Source organism: Acinonyx jubatus, chromosome B4 (genome assembly GCF_027475565.1).
Source record: "Acinonyx jubatus isolate Ajub_Pintada_27869175 chromosome B4, VMU_Ajub_asm_v1.0, whole genome shotgun sequence".
In the NCBI taxonomy this organism is placed as follows: Eukaryota; Metazoa; Chordata; class Mammalia; order Carnivora; family Felidae; genus Acinonyx; species Acinonyx jubatus.
Window position 1 is genome coordinate 7,347,519 of NC_069387.1, and position 12,830 is coordinate 7,360,348.

Genomic DNA, 12,830 nt, shown 5'->3' on the forward strand with positions numbered 1-12,830 from the left:
TTAGGTTAGAAAGACGATGTCTAAGTGCCTTTGAAGTCTAAACGTTGTTATGATGTTGTGGGGGCCGAGCGTTCATTAGAGCTGCTTGGTGATTTGCACCTAATGCCAAGGACACAGCATCACGGGCACTTTATTTCAACAACTGGAGCTCAGGGGTAAGTTGGCTACAGGACAAAACTTCGAGAGAGGGCACGATTAATGGATTTCTGGAGGGAAGAATTCAATCTTAACTCTTTGCGCGTTAGACAGTATTTTGACACCCTCACTTGGAGCACGTAGTTTCTGTCTTATGTTTTCTAGACGTTTATAAAAGTAGCCATCGTGTTCAACTCTAGATGTGTCTAAATCAAAACATGTTGAAGAGGAAATTCCTCAGACAAGTGCTAGAGAGCATTTTGCGGTTCCTCTCCTTAATTAAAAAGGTGCTTGCTGGTATGGCTCATCACCGTTATCCATCTGGAGACCCCCCCTCTATCATTTCTGAGTCCCACAGAGGTCGTCATCACCCTTGGCTGGTACGAAGGGGGAACAGAAGTGATAGTCATGTTTGACCTGTATCAGTAGAGTCCCAGCTGTTTTCCTTAAAACCCCATTGAAGGGCTATAGTTCACCTTTATTTGGGGAGGGGGCAGGGACGACAGTCGGGGGAGAGGGGCAATTTATTGTTGTTATTAAGTTGTAGCTTATCAAGTTACCGTACCAATTAATTCCGTAAGACTCCGTGAAAGCGAGTGGAAAGTTTTGCACGGTGGAGAGAGGCAAGCTGGTGTTTGGGAAACGACTGGACAGAATTCAGTTCACCGTCTTCCGTGTAAAAGGAGATAGTGTCAAGGGATACAATGAAGTGTGATTAATTCCTTAGTCTTAAGCAGAGCATGCCTGCCAGCGTGCCATTAAGGTGGAAACTCAGATAACTTCTGGATGCAGCTGGTCTGACATTTCTTTGGGATTGGAGGTGTGATTAAATCCACACACGGAGTTCAACTTTGTTTGGAAACAACGGGGCAGGGTGGCAACAGTGTGGGCTTTGCCTCTGAATTGAGGCAATCATTTCTGAACCTCGTCTTCTGTCTTCTCTTGTAAAACGAACATAGTATTTACTGCACAAGGTAGTTGTGAGAGTCGAGTTGCTAATGAAGGCGACTGCCCAAAAGATGTCGTTCTCCTTCCCTCTCCCTTTAAGAGGGAAAGCAGCAGGGGCAACTGGGTGGCTCAGTCGGTTGAGCGTCCAACTTCACCTCAGGTCATGATCTCGTGGTTCGTGAGTTCGAGCCCCCCATCGGGCTCTGTGCTGACAGCTCAGAGCCTGGAGCCTGCTTCAGATTCTGTGTCTCCCTCTCTCTCTGCCCCTCCCCGTTCATGCTCTGTCTCTCTCTGTCTCAAAAATAAATAAATGTTAAAAAAATTTTAAATTCTAGTTAGTTAACATACAATGCAATATTGGTTTCAGGGGTAGATTCTGTGACTCATCACTTACATGCAACACCCAGTGCTCATCATAACAAGTGCCCTCCTTACTGCCCGTCACCCCTCTAGCCCATCTTCCACTCACCTACCTCCATCAACACTCACCTTGTTCTCTGTATTTAAGAGTCTCTTATGGTTTCTTTCCCTCTCTCTTCCCCACCCACCCCAGTCTCATATGCTCATCTGTTTTGTTTCTTAAATTCCACATATGAGTGAAATCATGTGGTATTTGTCTTTCTCTGGCTGACTTATTTGCCTTAGCATAATACAAAGACACTCTAGCTTCACCCCTGTCGTTGCAAATGGCAAGATCTCATTCTTTTTGATAGCTGAGTAATGTTCCATTGTAAATATATCCCACATCTTCTTTATCCATTCATCATTGATGAACATTGATGATGGGCATTTGGGCTCTCTCCATAGTTTGGCTGTTGTTGGTAATGCTGCTATAAACATCGGGCTGAATCTGTATTTTTGTATCCTTTGGGTTAATACCCAGTAGTGCACTCGCTGGATCATAGAGTAGTTCTATTTTTAACTTTTTGAGGAACTCCCATACTGGTCTCCAGAGCAGCTGCACCAGTTTGCGTTCCCATCAACAGGGCAAGGGGGGTTCCCCTTTTTCTGCATCCTCACCAGCATCTGTTGTTTCCTGGGTTGTTAATTTTAGCCATTCTGGCAGGTGTGAGGTGGTATCTCAGTGTGGTTTTGATTTGTATTTCCCTGACGACGAGTGACGTTGAGCATCTTTTCATGTGTTGGTTGGCCATCTGGATGTCTTCTTTGGAAAAGTGTCTATTCATGTCTTCTGCCCATTTCTTCACTGGACTATACGTTTTTTTGGGTATTGACTTTGTAGGTTCTTTATAGATTTTGGGTACTAGCCATTTATCATATATATCATTTGCAAATATCTTGTCCCATGCTGTAGGTTGCCTTTCAGTTTTGTTGATTTTTTTTTTTTTTTTTTTTACCATGCAGAAGCTTTTCTTTTCTTACATTTAAAGAAATATTTATTTACTTTTGAGAGAGACAGAGCACCAGTGGGGGAGGGGCAGAGAGAGAGGGAGACACAGAATCTGAAGCAGGCTCCAGGCTTCGAGCTGTCAACACGGAGCCCTACACGAGGCTTGAACCCACAGACCGTGAGATCATGACCTGAGCCGAAGCCGGACACCCAACCGACTGGGCCTGCCTCAGGCGCTCCCCAGAAGCTTTTCATCTTGATGAAACCCCAATAGTTCATTTCCCGCCTTCCCTCTTGAATATGGGATGTATCATCGCGTCTGTTTGGTCTTACCTTCTGTATTATCTTTTGGATCCAGCCATTTTTTTCACAGCCACAGCCACTCTATTACCTCACCACTGCTACCATAAACTTGTACATGCCCCCAACCGGTCTCTGGGTAGTCCCCCAAGCTATTCTCAACCATGGAGCTGAAGTGGTCTTGCCGAAGTATATGCTTCATCACGATACCCTCTTGCGTCAAGCACAACAGCGTTATTGCTCTTGGGTAAAGGAGCTTGCTGCTGTTTCTATCGAAGACGGTCCTTTCCCTTTATGCGTCTTCAAATGCGTTCTTGTCACATATCAGCTCCGAAATGACGGCTGAGCCTTTCTGGCCTCCCCAAACTAAAGTTAGTTACCACTGCTCTATCTCCGTGGTGGCTCACATATGTGTAATTATTGGCTTTATTCGGACCGCACCATTCCCTAAGAGTGGGGGGGAGGGTGCATGCATCTTTGGCTTATCCCTGAATATGCAGGAAAGAATACATAAATGGATGAGTCACATATTTCATGAAAACCGTGCACATTCTGGGAACAAAGACAGAAGAGAGAATAGAAACATCTGCCTAAGACTATTTTATTAAAATGGAGAAATTGCCCTCCTGTAATAAGACAATTGGCTCTCCACCACAAATTCACATTTCCCTCACTGACACGGAGTGACAGGTGAGGGGGGGATGGTGTTTCGCCAGAGGTTACATTCCCTACGCCCCTTGAAGCCAGCTGTGCCTTATGCGATGAGTTCTTGAAGAGGAGGTACCAGCGGCAGTTCCATGTTTGATTTCCAGGTCAAAGATCTTAGGAAGCAGCTGTCTCTCTTTTCCTTGCCCACAGCTGGAAAGAGGGGACTCTGGGATACTAGGGAAAGGTGGAGCCACAGAACAGAAGCAACATGAACTTCGAAAGGAGGACGGGTGCCCCCTGACCAGTGACGCTGAACTGACCATCCCATGAGCAGGAATGGATCAACTCCTGCGGGAGGGGGGATGGAAACCTGGCTCTCCACCTATTTTTGTAAATAAAGTTTTATCGGAACACACAGCTACGCCCATTTGTTCATCGATTGCCGATGGCTGATTTTGCACCATAACAGCAGAGCAGTAGCAATGAAGACTGTATCGCCCTCAGCGACTACAAGACTTATTATCTGGTCCTTTATAAAAAAAGAAAGTTTGCCGACACCCGCTCTGTTGTGCTAAGCCACTGTAATTTGAGGTTTAATTGTTATAACGATAAGCCTTGCCCTAACTAGCGTATCTCCCTAAGCATAAATATCATCCCTGTCTGTACCCTTTCCTTAATTGGTGTATTCTTTCAAAAGTATTTCTTGACTTTCTAATAGGCTCTTGGTATTGAGGATGCAGAGGTAAATGAGGCATGCTTCCTGCTCTCAAGAGGCTTACGGTTTGGATAAGGAGATGGAGGGATGAATTGGCAGTTAAAATACGGGCACAGCGGCCGGTAAACGTAGGGAGCTAATGACACCTGCCGGGCGGGCACCTACCCCGAAGGCACGTGGAGAGATGTGAGGCGTCAACTCTGAGACGGACCCGGATGTGCTGGGAATTGACCGTGGGCTGTTTCCAGGACCCACATCTGCGAGGAAGGGAAGGAAGCAGGCCTACGCAAACACAGGGAGTCTCATGGTGCCTCGGCCAGACCCACGGAGCCGGGACGAGGCCGTGGCCTTGTGTGGGGGGGTCTTCTTCAGCAGTGTCTTCCCCAAAGACAAGGTCTCCGACAGGGCTCCCAGTCGCTGGGGGTACATTCTCCAGTCTGGAGGGGGCTTCTGCTGGTGCACCCAGAGACCACCACAGACCGTTGTGCGACAATCCCTGAAGGGGTGGGGGCAGGGGGTGCCTAAACTTAACTCTCATCTTTGAGCAGGGATTTTTACCTTGCAAAAGGACGGGGAAGCAATGGGGTCGTGGCGAGTGCCCCAGGCAGAGGGGGTAAAACGTTCAACGCGGTAAAAATGAAGACATGAGAGGGTAAGTAATGTTCATTCCACGCTGGCTGGTCAACAGTTTTCCGACGCGTGTACTTCTGCCACTCTGATGGAGGGAGACAGAAAAGCTGCTGGGTTCTGAGCAGCTCTGGGTCCTAAATAAATTGATCTCACGTGTTGTAGACGAAGCATCCTCCGTGTAGGTACAGTGGAAGCCTGCAATCTGGGAGCAGCCTTCGGAGATGGGTTTTAGGGACGTGATAACTCCCATAGTTTGAGTTAATTATCTTGAGTCAGTGCTTTCTCATCCACATCATGATTCCTCTATCTCCCGAACTTCTTCATTCTGCTCAGAAACTTATCTGCTACTTACCAAGCAACCCTGATTGACTGGTGAGGATGTGAGTAGAATAGTCGAATCCTCTATCTGGAAAAACAAAACAAAAAACAACAAAACAAAACAAAGAAAAACAAAAGACAAACAAAAAAACCCCCAGCCACTAGATGTTTCATAAACACAAACAGGGTGAATCGGAACAACTCTAAGGGTAAGGAGTAAAGGGATTGAACTTGCAGTTGAAAACAACTAAATGATGTTCAGTAACTTAGAATAGATGAGCGACTAGCCTCTACAGCAGAAATGCTTCGCAAAACACGTTTGTTCTCAATGCTCAGGAAAGATGTTTATATTTTAAACCCCACGTTGAAAATTCTGTACTCCGGGAGCACGTGGATGGCTCAGTCGGTCAAGCGTCCACCTCTTGGTTTCGGCTCAGGCCTTGATTTCACGGTTTGTGAGTTCAAGCCCTGAGACAGTCTCAACCCTTGTAGCTGGTAGCACGGAGTGGGCTTGGGATTTTCTCTCTCCCTCTCTCTCTGCCCCTCCCCTCCTCACTCTGTGTCTCTCAGAATAAATTAAAAAAAGAGAGAGAAAATTCGGTGCTCCTAAGCGTATCACTTATCAGATTCCTTGAGTTCATACATTGTGAATTTCTTTTTTCTAAACTTCTGGCCGTCATTTTCTATCTTTTTATTTAGTTATCGTATTAGGAGTTCATGACATTCAGTTCGGATCAAAGCCTACACATATATTTAACTTAAATAATAATTTTGCTTGTTTAGGGTATAAGAAAAATATTGTTCTAAATTTCAGTTTTTTGTTTTTTTGTTTTTTAATTCTGCCTCGTACATCTATGATTCAGCACTGGTTTCCCTGTAGCTAGAATTTGCTCATTTTCACCCCTGTATTCTATGGTATGACGATGCCACAGTTCGCCCATTTTCTTGTTGGTTGACATTTTCCCCAGTTTTTATTTTTTCTCTGACAAACCACGGTGCGTTGAATGGCTTTTATATGTCCCCAGAAGCACACGGGGGGAAAGCTCCTTTAAGATATCTACTTAGCAGCAGAATCAGCACATTGAAAGGTATGCACACTTTCAGTATCACAAGATACTGGAAGTTGTTCTCCACTGCGGTGGTTCCAATGTAATCCCCACCAGCGGGGGTTAGGACTCCCTTTTGCTCCCAGACTTGCCAGCACCTTTGCTGTGAGCACCGTATTATCATCATCATTTTCTAGCTGTTCATCTTGGATGAGGTTTTTCAACTTCCTTGTTTACCTCTTTTCTCTAAGATGGGGAAGAAGGCAGAATTCTAAGGGTTCTCTGAAAATTAAGTGAGAGTTCATGGGCATAAGCGCTTAGAACAGTATCTGGGTTCATCGCCATGCTGTGTATTTGCTACAATTTTCTTCATTTTTCCCAGTCTGATAGATGTAAAATAATATCTCACCGTGGTCTAATTTTACACCGCCCCGCTCACTAATCGGGGTGTTTAATTAGCCTGTCTTCCCTTGTGCCTATTTCTATCTTTGGACCATTTCATTCACTAGACCATTCATCTTTTTTCTCCTGTGTTTTGGAGTTCTTTCTATACTCTGGGTTTAAAAACACCTGTGGATCCTATTTTTTTTTTTTGCCAAATGTTCTTTTCTAAGTTTGCAGCTTATCTTTTAACTTTTAAAATGGAATATATATTTGTTTTTGTGGTTAGTGGGTTTTTCTTTCCTCTTTTTCTTTTCCTGTTTTTTTTTTTTTTTTGGTATGTTTAAGAAATCTTCCCAATTTTGGATCAGAAGAATATTTTTTCTAGATTTTCATCTGATTAAAAATTTGCCTTTCTCAGTTAAGTTTGTAATCTACCAGGAATTTATTTTATTTTATTTTATTTTATTTTGCTTTTTTACCAGGAATTTATTTTAATGATCAATGAGAGTTATCGAATATGTCTCACATTTTATATGTGCATAAATAATTGTGTCATTATCGTTTATTGAGTTATACTTTTATTTATAACCTTTCTCCAATGAACTGGGATGCCACTAGACCCATATAGCCAATTTTTATATTATGCATTTATCTGGTCTGGGTTTCTATTCTCTCTCATTGAGCAATTTGTTATCTCCACACTAATATCATTCAGACTTAATTGCTACTATTTTATAATGGACCTTGGTATCTGATATCAAAAGTACCTTTCCCTTTTTTGTTCCTTTTGAATAACGGCTTGGAAATTCTCTGTTCTCTTCTTTTTCTTATAAATTTTACCAACAACTTGCCAAATGCCTTGGAAAATAATGTTTGAATTTTGTTGAAAATTGCATTGAATCTAATGATCAATTTAGGAAAAATTAGTACTTTTTTTATTAAAAGTTTTTTTAATGTTCATTTATTTTTAACAGAGGGAGAGACAGAGCATGAGCAGGGGAGGGGCAGAGAGAGAGGGAGACACAGAATCCGAAGCAGGCTTCAGGCTCTGAGCCGTCAGCACAGTGCCCGCTGCGGGGCTCGAACTCACGAACCTCAAGATCCTGACCTGAGCTGAAGTCGGACGCTTCACTGACTGAGCACCCCAGGTGGCCCTATTAATTCTAATCTTAATTTGTAAATATTTTAGTTTGGTTTTGCTTTCCATATAGGCAGTCACATCGTGATCGAATGAAGACAGTTTTGTTTGATGCTTTATAATTCTTACCTTTCCGTTCTTTGTCTTGGCACAATGTGCCAGTATGGATTTTCAGTATTGATAATTCTATGACTGCCTTGTCACCCTCTCCTTGTCTTGCTTTTACTTTTCAAAGATATACTCTGGTTTCTTGGTTCTTCTTGAGTCACTTTTGGAAAATGGTATTTCTACCATCTCTGTTTGTCTTTTGTTTTCTATCCTTTTTCTCTTTTTGTAACTTTTTTTTTTACCGTTTGTTTTCCTTATTCCTTTATTTTTCCAATGGAGAGAAAATAAAACATAAGGAAGCGGAATGTACAATAGTTACATAATGAGATGATGCGCTGGTCTGTGAATTTTTGCTTTCGTTACCAGCACACGGGTGTTCCATTTTTTCCGTCTAGAATGTCTGAAAGGCACTGCTTTAGTGAAAAGCTTTGGCAGTAAACCATTTCGGTTTTCGTTTATTTAAAAATACCTTTATTTTGCTTTTGTCCTTGAAAGATAGTTTTGCTGAGTGCAAAACTCCAGATGACTAGCTGGTCTCCCTTAGCGGTTTGAGGTGATTTTTCCACTGTGTTCTGCTTTCTCTGTTGTGAAGGCTGCTGTTGCTCTCTTAAAGGTCTGTTCTTTATCTGTACTGTTTCACAGTTTTGCTATGATTCATCCATTTCTTCTTTCTTTATTTTGCTATTCGACATTGAGTTTTAGGATTCATGTCTTCCATCATCTGAAATGTCCTTAACCTTATCCTTGGTTCCCTGTCCTCCGTTTTGTCTCTCCTTTTGGTGTTGTGCTGAGATGTGTAGGAGACCTTTTCATTCCATCTTCTACTTTTCCTTACTTCTAAGATTTCTGCATTTTGGATAATGTCTTCAATATGCCACCCCATTTACTAAATTCACTCTTTAATTGTGTCTATTATGCTGTTTAGCCCAATCATCAATATTGAAATTTTAACCATGTCATCCACTTCTAAAATTCTGCTTGGCTCATTTGCACATTTGTCTGGTCATTGTGACAATCTCTCTCTCTCTCTCTCTCTCTCTCCCTCTCTTTAAAGTTTATTTTTAGAGAGAGAGAGAGAGAATGAGCAAGGAAGGGGCATAGAGACAGGGAGAGAGAGAGAATCCCAAGTAGGATTCACACTGTCAGCGTGGAGCCTGATGCGGGGCTCGATCTCATGAACCACAAGATCATGACCTGAGCCGAAATCAAGAGTCAGACACTTAACTGACTGAGCCACCCAGGCACCCCTCTTTTTTTTCACTTTTGCTAACTTAAAAATAAATCTTTGAATTCTTTAAACATTTCAGACATAATTATTTCCTATTTTGTCTCAGTGTCCGAATATCTGCAGACCTAAACCTGATTCTACATTTGAATCTACATCTAAATCTAAACCTGATGTTGTCATTTCTGCTATTACTTATGGTGGCTTGTTTCTTTTTTTAACTTTATTCATTTATTTTGAAAGAGAGAGAGAGAACCATGTGTAAGCTCCCATGAACTGCAAGATCGTGACCTGAGCTGAAATTAAGAGTATGATGCTTAACCAACTGAGCCACCCAGGTGCCCCTATGGTGGCTCGTTTTTATGTGTGTCTGACATTTATTTATTATTTATTTATTTATTTATTTATTTAGTGTCTGGCAATTATTGATTGTGAGTTCATATTTGCTTCCTCTTAATCAATGGAAATCCCAATGGCCTAAACTAGGGATGCTTTCTCCTTCATGGAGAATTTATTTTCACTGTTGTCAGAAGCCAGGGAGAAATCAGACTACTTTAGCTGTGTTTACATCCTGTGTTTACATTACTGTGTTTACAGTAATAATGAACATTATTACTATTTTGTTCATTTGTTTGGAGAGTTCTGGGACCTGCATTCAAGCCCAGCAATCCATCACAAAGTATGTTTCTTCTCATCGATCTAGGATTTAGTTGTGACATAGTAGCAGGGGTAACCTGCAGGATGCCTGGCCTCCTCTACTGTTAGAAACAGAAGTTGGGCCGCTACGTGTTGATAATGTTGATAATAATTGTTCCACAAGCAATAGCAATAACAATCTTATGCTATCTGGATGTACTGGTTCTTTCACAGAATCTCTGTTAAAGGCAGACTTTTATAGATACAGATGTCACTGCAGAAGATCTTAAATGTCTTCCTAAATCACCTAACTGGGTAGGGTCAGAACCAGGATACAAGCCCAGATTTCTCGTTCTTACTTCCTTGTTGTTTTCAATATTCTATCCTGATATTTCCAGTCTTTATCACATCAATCTTCCCATGAACTACAACATGGCTTTAGGGACTAAAGAAAGAGTTTACTTGGTTTCTGAAAACTATGTAACTAGAAATTACTGTTTCGGAAGACTTCCAGAAAAGGTTATTTCACAAGTTCCTTAGGCAAGCTGTTTAGGATCTCATAATTCTTCTGTAAGTACTCCCTTTACGTCTCTTGGTTTCTTCCTGCTGAAATCGATGCTCATATCCTATTACTTTCTTTTCTCCCAAAGGGAGAGTCGTGTTCATCATTCTCTGACGTGACATTTCCTTTTTTCACAATGATCACCCTTGAACTCATTCAATATTCTTCGCATACATTGATTCCATGAAACAAATGTTGAGGTCTTCATGGAGGCCTTGATGATCTCTTCTCGGGACTAGAGATATTCTCAGTTTACTTGCCATTAAAGATACTCTGCTCTAACCTTATGAGCCTTTTCTGTCATTCTTTTCTGGATATTTTCTAGTGTTTCCACACTTCTCATAAGTTAAGAAAAAGAAGACTTTTTTTTTTTTTGTATTGCTGAGAGATCAAGTCTTTCTTGGCTACAGCCTTCCTTATTCCAAGACTAGAAATGACTTGAAGATTACCCCATTTCTGACCTAGCCATCCTTTTCTATACTACGTGTTTGATTGATTAGGCCAGTGGTTAATGGCTCCCTTTTAGTTTTTCCCATTTGAGTGAACTCTTGAACAACTCCTTTTCCCTCTCCTTAAAAAAAAAAAGAATATGGGGCCCCTGGGTAGCTCAATCGGTTGAGTGTCTGACTTGGCACAGGTCATGATCTCACGGTTCCCTCCAGGTCGTGATCCTCTGTCCCCCTCGCTCTCTGCCCCTCCCCCACTCTCTCTCTCTCTCTCTCTCACACACACACACACACACTCACACACTCTTTCTCTCCCTCTCTCAAAAATAAACATTAAAAAAAGAGAATGGATACTTCAATTTGGGCTGATTGACCCAAGCAAAAGTAAGTGATTTCAATATCCATAAAAATATATCACTCTAAAGAAACAGGATGAAGACATCCTAGCAAATTATGGCACAAGTGCTAATATTTTGCTTTGTAAATATGATCCTTGGATTAGAATCCTATAATAATGATAGTAGTGACAGCCACCACACCTTTTCAAACCAACAACCAGGACTGACTTGTCGAACAAATATGCTTGGATTCGGGACGGAAAAAGTAGTCCAAGGCAATCTCCGATCTAACTTATTACCATTTCTCCTCCTAACCATATCTGTTTTTGATGTACTTGTTATATTCAATTATAAATCGTTTTCTCCCCCCTCCCCGCACCCCGCCCCCTGTACATAAGGTGATTTGCCTGAGTTGAATCATATCTTGCTTTCTGCTTTAAATATCAGTTTTATGTAGTATTACTGGAATTAACCCAACCGTTCCTACTTTAAAAAAACAACACTGTTTGGAGCATTTCAAGCTTTGGTTCTGTTGCTTGCCTTGCTTCCTGCATTTCTAGACAGATTTTCAAATTTCCTCCACCCCCTGCTGCCTGGAATCACAATAAGTTTTATTGTGAAGCCTGTTGAGGTGTCAGGCTACTAATGCCAGAAACGGAGCCTCTGGGGATCTGTTTCTTAAGACATGGGTGTTCTCCTCCATTCGATTCCGCCCCCCTCACCGCCCGCCCCCAGACTTGTAGATATCTGTAAAGCGAGCACTGTACAAATGTACTCAACCAGATCATTTGTCAGACGTCACTTTCGGTGCAACGGAGCTGAAGGTCATTGCCTTTGGTAACACGGAGCACCTCCTTTTCACGGCTTTGGCTCCCCCAACTAGAAGAATAAAATGGCACTGAAGTGTGGCCACTGGTTCAAGGTGTGATGGCAGCCACTTCGTAGCAGAAGACACGGGGGCATACAAAGATGGAACAGAAGTGGCTATCTACGAAAAGAGGTTACTTGATTGGAGAAGATTATCTGCGGGAACAAGGAAGATGACTCAGATTAATCTTACTTGAAGACCAATGTTTTCCTAGATGCAACACTGAGGTTTAAACATCCCTCAGTGTGCGGGGGCCCATCGGCAGATTATGTTCTCAGAACCTATGGCATACGGAAGGGAGGGAGATACGGCATCTGAGAGGTGTCGTCGGAGCAAGCCTTGGGGCTCAGGGCTGTGTGTGAGGGCATAGGGACGTGAAAGGGGGTGGCAGGGACATTCCAGTGACAGGAAATGGCGCGCATAATGGCATGGGACCCTGCACATGCAGGTTAAGTAGAGCAGACATTTGGATTTAGCTCAAAAGCAGAGTATGTGGCAGAGACAGGGGCTGAGACTCAGGTTAGCACACGGATGAGCAGGACCCGATTAGGTGGGCAGCAGGGAGACATTGCAGGGTCTTGAAGACCGAGTGATAGCAGTAGAACTTGGCCTCAGGATGACTAGTACCCTAGAGGTTTGGGCACGCAGATTTATTGACTCTTGCAATGGCAAGCCCCAAGCTTTCCAAGACCATCAAGAGAGTTGGCATTCTTCCTTCTAGCCTTGGACTTCAGAGTCAACGTCAGGGCAGAGCAGAGGAGACCTGGGTGTCAGCGGTGAAATGCTGCAGTAACAACTGGGGAAGAGTAACTCTCAGATCCTTCCTGCAGGAGGACTCGGTCCCAACCCCGCAGAGCCTTGTCTCATTCGGAGGCGACCTAGCAACGTCGGAGCACTTGACTCCCCTGTGACCCCTGAGTTCCATCTGACTTCTCTTAATGTGGTTCTTTAAAAATATTTTGACTTCTGTTTTGATTCTTATCCTAGTTTGACTGGGTTTGTTATTTGTGATGTTTCTGAGTCGCTCTGCTGCC